This window comes from Pelecanus crispus, chromosome Z (assembly GCF_030463565.1).
Source record: "Pelecanus crispus isolate bPelCri1 chromosome Z, bPelCri1.pri, whole genome shotgun sequence".
Taxonomy (NCBI): Eukaryota; Metazoa; Chordata; class Aves; order Pelecaniformes; family Pelecanidae; genus Pelecanus; species Pelecanus crispus.
The window spans coordinates 30,334,646-30,352,048 of NC_134676.1; the positions used below are offsets into that span (position 1 = coordinate 30,334,646).

The following is a 17,403-nucleotide window of genomic DNA, read 5'->3' on the forward strand; positions in this document are numbered from 1 at the left end:
TTTCACTAACACAGAAGTGAAACTTAAAAGTAGGAGTGATTTTTTTTTTTTTAGGAAGATTCAGTATTTCACTGCCAATCTATTTAATACATCAGTAGGAGTAGTGGAAAATTACACTTATTTTTCTCATTTAGCCTACTAAATTTCATATAATATCTTTTGTTTAAAACAATCTTGAATACATCACTTAGATTTTATTGGATGCAGTCAAGATCCATGCCAGCGAGAGCACTGAACCTGATGGCATGTCAGCTTCAAGGAGGGAGTGTCTAGTTGCTCTGGCTACTTTGTACTCTTCTAGTCAGTGATGTCATAGGAAGGTGGAATATGAGCAAACATCAACAGGCATTGTGTGTTGCTGGCAGGTACTGAGATCATCACAGTTTTCCTGTTGGTGTAAACATCCAGATATCTTACGAGGTAATTGGATAACAGTTACTCGTTACTGCAGTTATATACCACTGCTGTATTTTGCCAGGGATGCAAACTTACCATTCTAGAAGATAGTGAGAAAGCTCCCATGAATTTAACTCAGTTGCTGGTTGAGTACCAAAGGTACATCCTCTACAAATAAGCAGGTGACACTTAAAGCTTCAGCAGGGCTTTGTCATCCGTGGCTATCCTGAGCCACAAAGTTGTGTGTAATGATGGGCTGTGATGCTGTAATACTCATGTCATGCAATATTCCTTGCAGGGATACCCCTGCCGGTGAAGAAGTGACTGCTAAGTTACTCTTTTAAGAAAAGATGTTTGGAAATACGTGTCTTAACAGAAAAAAAATCCCCTGGTAGGTGGCATATAGACATGATGATTGTTGTCTCTTTCAGCGTTTCTCCAACCCCAGCTTGCAGACTCCTTCACAACAACACGCAGCAGTAGCTGTTCTGCCCAGAAGCAGGTGCCCAAGCTGTGCTGTCCTTACCACCACTCAGCTGCTCTTTGAAGACCAAAGCCTGGTGAGAGGACCAGAAGCCCCAGTGGAATGAGAGGAAACTGCAGTTTTGTGGCTGATTCTAGGGCTGAAGTGATGCAGTGGTGATTAGGACCACCATTTGGGATAGATGTGTGTGTGACAGGAGGATGGGGACGAGTAAATGGGGAATGTGTGCATGCTGCCTACTGTATCGTATACAAGGCCCACCAACAGCTCCTGCAATCCAAGCAAGCTAGGTTTGGAAAACCATGGTCTGTTCTGAGCTGCATTGTTCTCTTCACTTTTGATTTTGTGCTGCCTTCACCTGCACCTGATTTGATATAATGTTTTTAATTTCCTGATGGGAAAGATCTTGTTCTTCTTGTTCTAAAGGCATGACCTTGTATATAGTAGGTTGGTTTGTTGCAGGAATTCAAACAATAGTGTTTAACAGTGTGCTAGACCAGTACTGTTGACAATGCTTCATTGCATAAGATAGTTTAAAAAAATCAGTTTACCAACATCTCATGTGGTAGTACTCCAATGAGTTAAAACCATACAAAGTTTCTTGATAAAATTCCTTTTTTTTTTTTTCTCCCCCCCCCCCCCCAAAAAGGCAATGGAATTGCTGACATAATAGATGAAAAGGAGTATTTGATGAGTTTTGCTGCTCATATGCTGAAGTAGGCTGCTGATAATTCAGTTCACCCATAAAGATGAAAACTTAAAATAATCTAAGTGTTTGGTCTGTACCTGCTGAATATACTGGCAGTTTTGGAAACCTTACTTTTGTGTGTCTCCTCAGGCATTTTTTCATGCATGTGACAAAATATTTTTGAGTAATCCTTCTGTCCACGCTTACCAAGAGTGTATGAAAATGCAAAATAAATAGTTGTATCATTCATAAATGGGTGTATTTGTGCACGTTGAGATGGTATCTGCATTGCTGCTAGCTCTATTTGTGTGGCCAGATTTGGCCATGAAGGAAGGCCACATGAGCTGTTAAAATGAAGCCTGGACTCTTTTTTATAGCTTCAATAGAAAATGAGGTAGTGGTTTCTTCTTGAGTAGTTAGCAGTTCTGGAGGTACAGCTAGAAGAAGAAACATCTTCCGCTCTTAAACAAACAAACACAAAACAACACCCCAAACCAAATTAACCACAGGCTGCAGTAAAGGAAGAGCATCCAATTCTTTTTGTGGGACCTGCAGTGAACAGAAAGACGGGTGTGAAACCTATCTAATACCAAAACTATTGCCTTACTGTCTCTACAACCAGACAATGTACAGAATGGTTAATGGAGGTACCTGCTTTTTTTCCTTGCTTCCTTTTCTCCTCCTTAGCTTGTAAGTTGCTAGAAAGATAGGCATAGCACTTCATGGAAGCTTTTGCAATTAAACAATGAAAAGGATGGTTATGGTTTTCAAACGCGGTATTTTGAGAAACAGAAAAGACCTGACTTCCTACTGTGGATGAGCAGCAATTCTAGTGACATGTTACCTATAATGCATGGTTAAGCTACCAGAAAGCAATTTCATGTGATAGCAAGGACCGGCTGTACTAGTGGAGAACTGTGTAACATTTTTTCCTTTGATTTCCCTTCATTTATGTGGGAGATAGAATGAGGTGGAACTGAGAGAGTCCACCTCGATGTGTGCGAAAAGTACATAAGAAATGTTTCTTGCCCAGCCTGCAGTGGTCTAGACAGCATGGGAAACTGACAAACTGGTATTTATTTCATGGCTATTGCATGGCTTCTTACGGAGAGCATGGTTTATATTAATCTCTAAGCTAAAATTCTGAAAAGCAAATGGGAGAGAAGGAGCTCCTCCGTCCACCAATTTCCTGTAAGAGCAAAGAGAGTAAGTATACTAGAAAGGCAAAGATGTTAAAATAAATACTTCAGCTGGATTTTGGATGCGTAGATTTTAACGGTGCTGAGGCCCTCGACTGCAAGTAGAGTAGGTAAGAAATGCATACCATTGATCCAGGAAAGAATCAAATATTGGGTGTCTTAGATTAGGCTCTCAAAAATGGGTATGTCCATTTAAATTACATGGGTCTACTAAAATTAAAAAAAGGTTACATTTTTCTTGTTTCTTTCCACTGTTGACACAATGTGATTGCAGCCACCTGTCAGAAGGCAGGTTGCATGCTTTGAGTTTCTTGTAAAGCACACGTCTAACACATCTAACACATCTAGTAAAACCGCAGCCAGTTTGTGCGCTGAGGAGAGTTGTGAAGGCAGTGGCCATCTTTCAAGAGGCACATGCAAGTGCAGACCACAGGAAAGGTGGTGTGGAGCAGTGGCGTGCCACAGCCAGTATCTCAGGTGCTCCAGAGTTTTCTTGTCATCAACACACATGCCAGATCATAGCTACATATTGGTGATTTGTAACTAAGTGATATTTAAGTTCAAATTACACCTGAGGTAAAGAAAGGAGGGGTGTGGTGGGTAAGTGCTGTGCAATAAAGTGTCTAATTTATTCTTTGCAAAGCAAATGTTTGTTAGTTGATACCATTCTATTAATAGTAGATTTTGATATTTTCTTTCTGAGGTTTTCAGACTCATATCTGAGATCTTATTCTGCTGTAGATCCTTGAGGGTATTTTCCCCCAAATTATATCCATATTTGTTTCCATTTTCAACTCTTTTTATTTACTTCTGGTTTTTGTTAAGTCTTTCACATCTTCAGCCTTTCTGCACTTCCCTAACAGCACATAGCCACTGCTCTTCAAAGACCATGGGGGTTAACAGTCATATTTGAGACCACCCATACTTAGTGCTCTAGTGCTCTAGAGAAGGGTGAATCCTGCAGGGTAAGAGGTAATTGTTATAGCACAATTTTAGGCCTTCAGTGTTTGACAGTCTTCTATTCCTCGCCTCAAATCAAACCGTTTCCCTCTAGATACCCTGCAGCTCACTGGGAATGGAGAGACAAGCTATGACTGCCTTTGAATGGGTGAATCCTAATGTTGTTGCCAACAAAGCATGGATTTAATAAAAACAGGACAACGTAAAACTGAATTGCCTCTGCTACCCCAGAATTCCCCTGCAGAAACCACGTTTGGCTTCTGTTTCCCCTTTCAAATGAAGCCCGAGTTCTGCTTATCTGCAGAAGCAGTGAAATCTGCACCAAGGCTGAGAGAAAAATACCAGTCAGGAAACATCACTTTGTGACACAACCACAAGATACTTACTAAAAACGGCCTTTTGTTGAGCTGTACGTGCAGGTGAAGGCAGCAGCAGCGGGGCCCACTTTGTGCCAAGCTGAGCTGGTATCTGGTGCTGGTATGCGTGAGTTTTCCTTACACACTCAAGTAATTTAGGGGTAAGAGAAACGCACATCCTGGGTGCACGTGAGCGTTGGCAAAATATCATCCCAGGCAAATGAGCCGGCATCTGTTTTGGTCTTACACTTTCCTGTCTCTACCTGCCCGAACAGCTCCGTCCGTGTGCCAGCGGGGCCGAAGGAAGGACCCTGGCTACTTCCCCTGCCCGAAGAGCGATGGGCACCGGCCTGCCCTGCCCCTGCCCTGCCCTGGGCAGCCCTGGGCAGCCCTGCCCGGCCCTGCCCGGCGGCCGCGCCTGCTGCGCCGGGGGAGGACGGGCTGGATCGGCAGCGCCCGGGGGCGGTGCGGGGCCGGTCTGGCGCCCAGCGGTGCCCAGCGGTGCCCGCTGCCTCCTCGCCCGCCCCCGCAGAGCAGCGCTGGCCCCCCGGGCGGGGATGTCTGCCAGCCGCGCCGCCGCTTCCAAAAGCAAAGGGGTTGGGACGGTGCGCACGGGTTTCCGCAGCCGTGCGCGTTCACGGGTACAAGGTGTCTTCCCTCCTCTCTTGCGCTTGCCTAAATGCTTGCCGTCCCCGCCGCTTCCCTCCGGATCCCTCCAAAATACCCACGGGGCGGTTCGCTTCCCTCCAAAATACCCACGGGGCGGTTCGCTTCCCTCCAGAATACCCACGGGGCGGTTCGGGGGTCGCCTGTCTTAAAGAGGGCGGTGACATTCGTGCCCGCTCCCGGTGCCCCGGTGCGCTGCGGCCGCGGCGGGCAGCCTGCGGGAGCCGTGGCGGGGAGGCGCAGCGCGCCCGGGCTGCGGGGGCCGGGGGGCAGACGGCGGCGGGGGTGAGAAGCCAGCGGTGCACGGGGTCAGATCCCTCCCACTCCGGCCGATTTCGGTGAGGAAGGTGAAATGCGGAAGTTGCCACCCAGAGCTGTCAGAAGACCGTCGGGGTGTTAGCCCGGAGCACGCAATTAAGAGAAATAAATAAATAAAATAAAGCCGCCCTCCGTGCGTACAGCCGGCGTCGGTCCTCGCCGGCAGCCGACACCCGCGGCTGCTCTCCCGCATGGCGACTTTACCCGCCGCGGACAGGAGGGCGTTCGCCCTGAAACTCAACAGGTAAGGGGCTTTCCTCGTTACCTCGCAACTGCTCCCCGCCAGCCTCAGCCTGAGACCCGGCCGAGGCAGGCGAGCGGGTCTGCGGGAGCGGGGGCGGGGGCGGGACGGCCCCTCCTCGGGAGACCCCCGGGGCGTGGAGCCGCCTGCCCGCTCCAGATAGCCCGGCTGGCCCTGCCGCCGCTGGCCGCCGGCCAGCCTCCGGGCGGGCACCCCCCCGCCTCCGCCCGCCTGCTCCTGCGGCCGGCGAGCGGCGAGCTTCGGCGGGGCCCGCCGCTCCTCGCCCGGCCCCGGCGAGCTGCAGCTCCGGGGCGCGCTTCGGCAGCTCGGCTTGCGCCGACGGACGCTGCACAGACGAAGCCGGCGATGGGTTCGCGTCCGCCGGCAGGGAAGAAGCGTCCCGTCTCGCCCCAGGAGCCTGTTCCCCATCAAGGTCTGTCCCAGCAAGGCCGAGCCCGCCGAGGGGCTGCTCGCTGTCGGCGGGGCCGAGGGTTGGGGTTCCTCCGCACGCAGCGGCCAAATGACCCGGTGCTTAAATTCGCGCTGCTGGAAAAGGAGGGTTTTGTGTAGGGCATCAATACGACAATGACATACATCCCCGGGATTTTTTTTTTCTTTCCACCCTTTCATCAACAGAAAAAGTCCTCCTGGTGACTGAAAACAAATCTACCTCCCCTCTTCCCTCCCTAAACCAAATATATTAGAGTTCAGCTATTGGAACACCATACTCTCGCGACGGAGCTTGCAGTCTGCTAGACTCCGGTGTCTTTTCCCAGGGAAGTGCTGACTCTCAGCTGGTCTGTGCTCTGTGGTGGCAGTAAGAAACCAAGACAATTACTTTCATATTGTTAGGTTAAAGGAAAACACAGGGGCCTTCTTTTCTTGTCATCTGAGACAAAAAACGTGTTTCCAGGGTGTTGATGTAAGTACGAGGTAACTGAGTTTGCTGACACATAAAAGAACAAATAGCATAATGGTAATATAAACTGAGGATAAGTCTCTGTGCCAGAGAGAAAAGTATGCAGAGAAACTCCACCTCCTCAGCAGTTTATTGGAACACATGGGGTTTGCAGTCGCAGAGGATAAAATTAGCTCCGCTGTGATGTGCCTTTCCCATGGTAGAATACGCATCAGTGTACCTTTCTGTATCCTTTGGGAATTCATTTGAAGTTTATGGTGGAATATTCACAGGAGTGAGACATCATATTGAGAAGCCATCAGATGAGCAGTTCACTACGTGATCCTGCCACCATTCCTGATCACTTGGAGACTTGCCTGAATAAAGAGCATAACTGGCTGATATTTAGAGGGTTTGGGTTATTTTCTTTCTTCCTATTTTTAGGGTCAGCCTTCTGGCAGCTTTTCCCAGCTGTGGTGATGGTCACTGTTCATCTGTATGACTAAAGCCTTACAAAGTAGTGGAATCGTAACAATGAATCTGGCTTCATTTCACAAAGGCTCACAAAAGTTTTGCTAGTAAGAACTGTTGTGAAATTAAACCATTTTATTTAAACCATTATAATTTTTCAAAATTTTTCTTTTGATTCAACAGTGAAATATTAAATATTTTTTGTAGTAAATTAAATGTTCAAATATGTTACTTACCATGTTCTGAATATGATTCCAATTTAACAACCTGCATGTTTATTTTGCAAGTAACAATGTTCTCTGTTACACAGTATGATAGAAATAACACATATTTGCTAGCAGAACATCATGTTTCCCTTCAAAAGGAACAAGTCATTTTTACATGATTCAAGTGCAGTTTGTTCTACTGACAGTAGAGAGATACATCTTCACAAGAACTGTTTTTAATACGGTGTGTTGTGATTTTTTTAAAGGAATTTTCAAAATGAGAGGAATAATAGGTCAGTGTGTTAGCTTTCTTGCCTGTACACAAAAGGCTAATTTACAGCTGTAAAATTTTGTTGCTCTTTCTTCAGAGTTCCTGAGTTTACTTTGTCAAAATGCAACTCTTAGTGAAAGTTGGACGGTGGCAAGGCATCATTTACAGGAGTTATTACATTGCCTGTATAATTACTGTCCATTTGCTACAAATTCACATGCAAGCTCTTCTCTTTCTCACTCTTTCTCTTGCCAGTGGCTTGAGTAAGCTATGTACTGTATTTATGAGGACCAGCAGAATTTTAGGCTCTGCGCTGGTTCCTCAGTAAGATGACATCAGCCACCTCCCTGCTAGTTACGTAAGGTGTACCCTGCTGTGTTCAGTGAAGCGTGATAGATCTCTGACCACCTTACAAACTATGCTAAACACCATTCTGTAAAAAATTAGCAATGACGTGATCCAAAACATCGTGTTAGTGGTCTTGTCATGATTTAAAGTTAGTGTGAGTTAGTGTGATTATGAGCACTGGAATTGCAGGTGCTTCAGGAATAGCTGTTACATGGCAAGCATCACATGTGTTTAAAACAAGGTCAAACTTTGAAATCAGGCCTGCAAATGCCTCCAAACTTGTAAGTTGCATATGCAACCTGCCCACACAATCATGTCTTCCTATCACTTTATTTTTCCTTCCACCCATCTGATGTCTGTTGCCCCAACCTGTTGCTTCCTGCCTTTTTTAATTATGCAAAGACTTGCATATATGTTTTTAATGCATGTATGTGAGTAGTTCCTTCTGTTTTAATGGGATAACTTTTATGTAGAATGGTGTTCACCTCATATGTAGAAGTGAAGAAGCAAGCCTTTAGTGTCCCTCATGTTAGGCAGCATTCCTGCTAGTTACCTGTGTTTTACCCAGAGCTAAGTTCCTGAAAGCTGAGCAGGACGTCAGAAAACATCCTCTTCAAATAACATTTTTTTTTATTATGTGAGAAATCAAATTCCTGTCCAACTTTTTATGTTCTTTGAAATGAAGCCTAAAGTATCGCTTAAAAGTAAGTTGTAACTGTCTTTCCAAATGGCCTCCTGCGTCGGACAAAGGAAGGGAAAGAAAACCCTCATTAATGTGCAACACCAGGAGACCTTTATGGTGCTTTCCGAGAGTGTTAGGTGTCTGTGGTGGTTGGAAGCCAGCATGCCACATGAAAAAGCAGATCATCCTCGTTGAGTTGAGTCCTAGACAGTAATTAGAAGGTATCCAGATTGCATGTTGTAAATGTGTCTACTTTCCAATCACAGTATTTATACCCAGAAACCAAGAAAGTTGAAAAATAATTTTGTAAACTGCTGAGAAAAAAACAACCCATCATTGCTGAAAGTGTGCGCTCTAACATATTCCAACTGAGCAGTGTACATCTGAGAGACCATAAAAGCTGGGTTTTAATCACTTTGGCTCAGCAGTGTGTTAGGATAAACATAGCATTCACTGAAGAGATTTTCTATTTTTATTACTTTTATTTAGCTAGTGTAGTTTACTATTTTATCTTCCACATAGATGTTGCAGTAGTAGTTACTTGGTTTGACTTCAAGTGAAGAAAATTGTGCTTTAGGCACCTTGCTGGGGCCCTGGCCACCAATGCTGTACGTTCAGAACATTTCAACACATAAATTACAAAGCAGAAAACTATTAAGTGCAGCAATACAGCTCCCTAACGTATCACTTAACTTTCAGTCATGTGATTCATGCAATTAAAAACCCTCCCAATAGACATACTCCTCAACTGGTCTCTACAGGCAACAAATGTCTGCATTTTACAAGTGTTATAAAACAAATTTTTAGCATTTACTTCTATCATTTCATTTCCTTGGCCCTGATATTGTCCAGTTGCCAAGCAAAGTTTTCTTTTCCTGTTCTAGTTTTAAGAAGTGTACTTAAGGATCAGTTTACATGCATAGATTTATATTTAAAAAAACAAACAATGCACACAACCAATATTAAAGCAAACATTTAGCTAAAGATTTCAAATTTTAAAAAGCTTACAATAAAAGTCAAACCCCTACCTAATTCTCAAATAGTACCATGAATTCTACTTTCCATTAATGATGACAATACTTTTAAATTATTTCTACCTGAAATGAAAAGGTCAGCTTAAAGCTTGTATTGTACAAAGTCTTGGTTCTGAAGGCTCACAAGAAATTGTCCAAAATGGCAAAGGCTATTGCAGAGGGGTCAGGTACGCTGCATAATGGTTTCAGTGGCAGAACAGGCCATTTCCCATGTACTTCTGTGTATGTATAGCAGATTTCTGTTTGGTGCAACCCCTTTATGAGGCTGAGGCCAGCATCTTTTGATTGAATTTCAATAAAACCCTTGCTATATACATATAATAAAATGCTAATTACTTAAAAGCATTGTCCAGAACTCCATTGTATAGGCCAAGCTATTTCTTTTAATTAATTTTTCTTTTTAAACTTTAAATATATTAAATAAGCTGCAGGAAAAGCCTCAGTCCTTTGTGTGTACAGTAGATTTATATAGTAAGTATAAAGATCTAGTTCATTTTTAAAAAGGTGTGGTAAATTCTCATAGTCTGTTTCTTACATAAATTAATATATCATAAAAACCTTAAAAAAATTACCAGTGTGCTAATAGCAAAGGCATTTTCCATGTGTTTGCTGCATACCTAAAATGCACATTCATACTTTATCAACTTTTAAAAGCTGCTTGTAGATACATCCTTCTTATCAAGCATGACCATTGAGTCATAGCCTTATAATATGTAATGTCAGGACAGTGGTAGTATTAAAAATCCTGTGTTCGTTTTTACTGAGTCAACCTAATTCCAGAAATAGAGTCACAAAGGAGAGCACACTTGATGCAAGGGTTGAATCCTGCTTTACTCTAATGAGTTGCACCCTGAGAATGAGTTGCACCTAGTGTGAGGATAACTCAAGTTAATAAGCCTTTGCAGATTTATATTTAAGACAGTTTTTCCAATGGTCAAATAATAACACATTTGAATTCATCTAAAACCCATACCATAAATATAAAGGGCATTATGCCTTTTAAGAGAGGTTAAAAAATTCCTATTTGTAATTGCTATGGGAAAGACTACTCCTTACATACTACATGTGTGAAATAATAGTGGTTTTGTATTTGGTACAGAGAATATTAAACACAAATAACAGATTAAAGATAAAAAAGTAGGATGTATATAAGTTTCATATGTTATGTATAATAATATTTTAGTAACAGTTTATAGTAAATGGCCAGTTTTCTTAGACTTCTGTAAAAATAAATGAGTAGCTGATTTTTTAAATCCTTCAGAGCAAATTACTTGGAGCTGCATGTACAGGGAATATAAAGATCAGGTTTGCCTCTGAGAACCAGAGAAAGGTTTGCATTGGAAGGGACCTTCAAAGATCATATAGTCCAACCCCCCTGCCATGGGCAGGGATGTCTTTCACTAGATCAGGTCGCTCGGAGTCCCGTCCAACCTGACCTTGAACATTGCCAGAGAGGAGGTATCCACAACTTCTCTGGAAGACCTAGTCCAGTGCCTCACCACCCTCATCATGAAAAATGTCTTCCTTACATCTAGTCTGAATCTACCCTCTTTTAGTTTAAAACCATTACGCCTTGTCCTGTCACTACAGGCCCTACTAAAATGTCTCTCTCCGTCTTTCTTATAATCCCCCTTTAAGTGCTGAAAGGCCTCAGGAAATGTCCCCAGATCCTTCTCTTCTCCTGGCTGAACAACCCCAACTCTCTCAGCCTGTCCTCAGAGGAGAGGTGTTCCAGCCCTCTGATCATTTTTGTGGCCCTCCTCTGGACCTGCTCTAACAGGGCCATGTCTTTATTGTACTGGGGACCCCAGAGCTGGACGCAGTACTCTGGGTGGACTCTCACCAGAGTGGAGTAGAGGGGCAGAATCGCCTCCCTCAACCTGCTGGCCACACCTCTTTTGATGCAGCCCAGATACATTTGCCCTTCCAGGCTGCAAGCACACATTGCCAGCTCGTGTCCAATTTTTCATCCACCAATATCCCCAAGTCCTTCCCTGCAGGGCTACTCTCAATCCGTTCATCCCCCAGTCTGTACCGATCTTTGGGGTTGCCCTGACCCAGGTGCAGGACCTTGCACTTGGCCTTGTTGAACTTCATGAAGTTCATATGGGCCCACCCCTCAAGCCTGTCAGGGTCTCCCTGGATGGCATCGTGTCCCTCAAGTGAATCAACTGCACCACTCAGCTTGATGTTGTCCAAACTAGCTGAGGGTGCAGTCATTCCCACTATCTATGTCATTAATGATGATATTAAATAGTATTGGTCCCTGTACTTACCCCTTAGGAACACCACTCATTACTGGTTTCCATTTAGACTTTGAGCCATTCACTGTAACTCTTTAGATGTGGCCATCCAGCTAGTTCCTTATCCAACTAACAGTCCATCCATCAAATACATGTCTCCAATTTAGAGGTAAGAAAATTGTGAGGGACCATACAGAAGCCCAGGTGGTTAATATCACTTGCTCTTCCCTTGTCCGCTGATGCAGTCACTTCATTGTAGAAGGCCACTAGATTAGTCAGGCACAATTTGCCCTAGGTGAGGCCACACGGCTGTCTTTAATCACCTCCCTGTATTCCATGTGCTTCAACATAATTTCCAGGAGAATCTGTTCCATGATCTTACTGGGCACTGAGGTAAGGCTGCCTAGTCTTGTTCCTGCATACGGTTTTGTTTGAGAGCCTTTTGGTTTGGCTGTAGGAGTTACTGAGCTAGTTGTCTTTCAGAAATATCATTACACTTTTTTCACCTTTCATTAACTTTTATGTTAAATTTTTTCCAGTTTTTCAGCTGAGTTCAACATGTGTTTTTTCCCAATTGCTGGAGCATGTATCTCCCATTTCCAGTTTACAGGGATAGATTATAAACTGCCCAAAGCATCTGCTTGTTTCTTTGACAGAATCACAGAATGGTTGAGGTTGGAAGGGACCTCTGGAGGTCATCTGGTCCAACCCTCTGCTCAAGCAGGGCCACCTAGAGCAGGCTGCCCAGGACCATGTCCAGACAGCTTTTGAAGACATTGAAGAAGGCAGACTCCACAACCTCTCTGGGCAACTTGTGCCAGGGCTCAGTCACCCTCACAGTAAAAAAAGTGTTTCAGGTGGAACCTTCTGTGTTTCAGGTTGTGTCCATTGCCTTGGTTCTGTCACTGGGTAGAACTGAAAAGATCCTAGCTCTGTCTTCTTTACGCTCTACCTTCAGATATTTGTATACATTGATAAGACCTCCCCTGAGCCTTCCCTTCTCTGGGCTGAACAGTCTCAGCTCTCTCAGCCTTTCCTCATAGAAAAGATGCTCCAATCCCTTCATCACTTTTGTGTCCCTTGGCTGGTCTGTCTCCAATATGTCCATGTTTCTCTTGTACTGGGGAGCCCAGACTTGGGCATAGAACCCAGGCATGTCCCACTGGCACTGAGCAGAGGGGAAGGATCATCTCCTTCAACCTGCTGGCAGTACTGTGCCTAGTGAACCCCAGGAAAACATTAGCCTTCTCTGCTGTCAGGGCACATTGCTGGCTCATGTTCAACTTGGTTGAAGTCATGGTCTGTGAGGACCAACATGATCATGGTCCTGTAGGACCCCCGGGTCCTTTTCTGCAAAGCTGCTTTCTAGCTGGGTGACCCCTAGCATATATTGGTGCATGGAGATGTTCCAGGTGCAGGGCTTTGCACTTCTGCTTGTTGAACTTCGTGAGGTTCCTGTCAGACCATTTCTCTAGCCCGCTGAGGTCCCTCTGAAGGGCACAATGACCCTCTGGTGCATCAGCCACTCCACCCAGTGCTGTGTCATCAGCAAACTTGCAAACTCTGCCTCATCATCCAGATCATTAACGAAGATGTTAAACAGGGTTGGAGCCAGTATTGACCCCTGGGGTATACTGCTAGTTAATGGCCTCCAACTACACTTCATGCAACTGATCACCACCCTCTGGGCCTGGCTGTTCATCCAGTTTTTGGTCCAACTCATTGTCTGCTCATCCAGCTCGTAGTTCACCAGCTTTAGACATGTTTCCTTTAGACATATGAAGAACGCAATCTCCTAAGTGTAAATTCTTCCCAGAAGAAGTCACTCCTGTCTTCCTGCCTTACTGCCAGCTGATTTCTCCTAGCTTTTTATGGCATCATTGTATTGGTGTCTTCCAGATTTGTATTCAGCGTAAGGAATAGATTGTACATGGCTTTAAAGCAGGTGCAGAGGAGGGATAGAAGACAGGAAGCTCTGCTCTTTCATACGCTACCTAAAAAGGCCAGTCAGTCCCCACTGCAGTCTCTGCACATAGATACTTTACCTCCCATCCCACCACCATTTGGATTCAAGGCAATCTGAGTGAGCAGAAAAGATAAGGAGGAGTTGAGACCATGGTATCATCCCTGTTGTATCAGTTACGACTGCTCACTGCATGTGAATGACTAAACAGCCATTACATGCCTCAGATGGCTGTTTCCTTAGGTATATTAACCTGTCTCTCTGCTTTTGAGACATTTTTACAGGTACTCCTCCACTCCAAGGGAGAGATGTAACCTGCACGAATAACAACCTTCTAAATCTACCACAAAGTCAAGAATATTAAAGCATGCTAGGGATGGATCCTACCTATTGTAAATAGTTCTAAAGATAATTGAGGGAACATCCTAATGCCTGTGAGGTTATCTTTTCATCAGCCCTAAAGACAATTCATCTTTAAGCCTAGCTAGGGTGTTTCCAGTGAGCAGTCAAATTAGACTAAATCTATGTCAGTGCAGTGCTTCTGAACGTGTTTTACAACCACACCAGAAAATGACAAACTTAGGCAGTACACAGTTTGGCTGGTCACTATGTATAATTCAAACCAGTATCAGCTGATTTGCATCTCACATTCTGGCATTGATAATTGTTGCATTTAAGCCCAACTATTTCAAAGCCTGTCTGCATCCACACAGACTGCTGAATTATACCATGAGTAAGCTGTGCTGTAGATCGTATGAGCTAGAATGTAGCTGGGGAGCTAATAAGAGAGACAATTGCATGAAAGAAGGAACACCGCTCTAATGTTTGTTATGGACTAGGCTTAGATTGCAAGCTGTCATGATTTATACAAGCACAAAATTAATAAAAAGAAAAGCAAACAATGCGCAGAGCCATGTTTGTCTGTGCAAAACTCGTGTGTGTGTCCTTAAGATGTTTCTAATTCTGATGGGGAACTGTGTGAACATTGCTTCCTCCCCTAGCAGAGGTGGACTGTAAATCAGTTACACGAGTAAGTTGACGAAGAAAGCAATATTATATATCAAGATTATGCCATAGCGTTAATTCATCATGCTAATATAGATTCCTCTAAGTATCTGCTCATTTTTCAAAGATAAGATTATTCAGGGTGCTCTTGCTAGATTTGACATCCTATTGTCCATTACAAAGACTAAATGCACAGACCTTTCCTCTGGTACACTGTGCGAAAGATTACAACATTTCCTGCCTAAAATTCATCTAACTTTTAGGAAGTAGAAAAGAAAGTTTAAGAAAATGCCCTCTTAACTACTTTCCAGAGGATACTAATGCCTTTGGTTATTCACAGTGATTTACTTTTGGTTTGTATTGTTTACCCTGAACTTTATGATTACCTTTTCTGGAGTGGTCTGCCTGCTATACAATCAAGGTGATAGTAGCCACTTACGTAGGGGGCTGATGACAAACACAGGCTCATCCAGCCAAATCTCTATGAAAAATTACAAGTGCAGGAAAGATAGCCTCCATAATACAAGCGTCTTTATCAGCAAGTAGGGAGCTGTAGAAACAAAGCCGTTAGTTGGGAGTTGGTCATGCAAGCAGAATACTGTTGTTACTGTTGAGACAGATGTTACTGACAGCTGTTGTTAGCAGGAAGGTAATCTTTTAATCCGACTGCTTACTCAAATTGTGTTTAAAATATAACCATCTATTTTCTATTACAGTTGTTGAAGACTGGTATTATACTGTACTTACATATCTGTGCAGTCACTGGAATCAGGCATAATAATCCCTGCTCCATAATTAGAGTACTGAGGTTTCTGCTTTGTCTCTGGAAGATGGCTCATGAGCCGGAAATGGACTTCAGACTCTGAGCAGAAAAGCTGCATTTTAAAATCCTTTTTTAAGATCTTATGTCCCTCTTAGGCTTCAGACATCTAAGTGCAATGTGAAGTCTAGGCTGCAATTTATGATGAGGTTCTTTTTTTATAGTACAGGAAATCCTAAGCTTACCCAAGAAAAAATGTAGTTGCAAATGAGAAACATCTTTATATTCACCAGGTCCTGCTTATGAACATTCCTTATTTATCTTTCCAAACAGTTTTCATTTTCAGAAGTGAAGTGAAAACCAGCAAGGAAGAAATTTTCAATGTTGTATATTATACCCTCTACCACTTTTAGGTTTTATGGTCATTAAAAATTACAGTTCATAAGCATAGTTCAGCTTAGTTGTCCTTTTTTCTATTCTGACTTGATTTTTTTAAAAAAATTTATTTGAAAAACACACACCAGACTACACTATTGTTTGTAGCAGTAGGAAAAAGGATAGCCTGTGAAAAGTGCTTACCTGATAATATACTCACACTAAATGCTTGCCATCATGAATGCAGTTACAGAAAAATAGGTTGAGGCCTAGATCAGCTTTTGAGCCAAGTTCATATAAAAAGCCCACAATATTTTTCCTCACAACCTTTGTAGAATAATACTTGCACATGATGAATCACACAGTTTCCTGAGCCTCAGTAATAATGACCTGGAGACTTTTTATAAAGGAGTCAGCACACCTGGACTCGATATTAGTATTTTTCCCTAAAGTCAAGAAAACTGGATTAGGTAAGAGTATATTTTATTTCAGTTGTCACATGATCTGAGCTTTACAATCATTATAATAACAAAACCTCATGTTTAGAACATTGTTAGAATAAAATTTAAGCTTTCCCCAAGCTTGAAATTTTCCAGATGAATCGCTAACTAGAATTCAGTTTCTAACTTGTGATATAAAATCTCTTGCATCATCCAAATGTGTTTGTGAGGGTGTGTAATATAGTTTCTATGGAATTTGTACCTGTAGTGATAGCTAGCAGATGCAAAAATACATTCTTTTTAACAACATAGTTGTTAACATATGTCAAATTCTGTAGACGTTCTTACTTTTAAAAGTATCAGTGGAAGATCCAGCTTTCAAGTGTATCTTAGTTACTGCTCTGGTGTCCACTGAAATTGAATAAAAATTCCCTGTTCCAAAAATGGCAGTACCTCTTCGTGTACTTGCAATTGGGCCAATTTTTTTCAGGTATACTTCCCTAATGAAAGATCCTCCTTTCACTATTTAAACTTACAGCTCTAAAGAAAAAATGTTATTCTAAGAAGTAACTGGAAAAAACCCAACTCATGGTTTTCCCGTCACAGAAAGGTCACACTGAAGCTCCACCAATCTGTGTCCTTAGGAAATGAGGGGCCAAAATAGTGCCATTTGCATTATCTCCTCCTCTAGCTTTTGAAGTGCTCACAGTATTAAAGACCCATCTGTGAATATGTTGTGAATTTCTTTGAAGTTGTCAGTCATGAAAGAGACAAAATACACATTTTTTTCCTTGTTGATAAAAATACCAGCTGTGACCCTGATAAAAATAAAAACAACTCTGTAGAAGCAAAAAGAAAAAATTCCTTAGAATGACATTTACATGGTCTTTATTGTTATTCTTAATGTCTGACCTTTTTTTCACTTACTAGTAATAATTGTTTATTAGGAAGAAAGTGAAAATGAAGCACATAAACTATTAAACTTGGTACAGGTTTTACAAAATTATCAGCATTATGGTAGCATTTTCTTCATGAAGTCCTTGTGAAGCTCAGATAATACATGCAAGCTGGAAGATAAATACTTGCATTTATTTCATAATCACCCTGTTATGAATTGGTAGGATAGTGCAGACAAAACAAAAATCTAAAAGCACAAACTGGTATCATTCTATTACATTTCAAGTGACAGTATAAAAGGAAGATGGCATGTATGATCATGAATGCTTCTGAAATTGCCCTTATTGTTGTTGTAGAGGACCTAAGATTTTGGAAGACATTCAAACAGTTTAGCAAGGAACAAGCCAGGGCGGGGGACGAAGAGTAGGCCCTAACTACAAAGTTTTGCCCTGGAATATAGACCTGTCAAATCTTCTGGAGACTTCAGGGGCACATTTGTTAG

At 42.8% G+C, this 17,403-nt stretch overlaps 1 protein-coding gene across 1 annotated transcript in view; it reads left to right on the forward strand.

Moving 5' to 3' along the window:
• The first annotated feature begins 5,290 nt into the window (after positions 1–5,290).
• Positions 5,291–17,403, forward strand: part of DOCK8 (dedicator of cytokinesis 8) — a 94,676-nt gene continuing 82,563 nt past the window's right edge. Inside the window, exon 1 of the mRNA XM_075727029.1 lies at positions 5,291–5,311. The gene's annotated coding sequence lies outside the window, so the exon portion shown is untranslated. The remainder of the gene's footprint in view (positions 5,312–17,403) is intronic.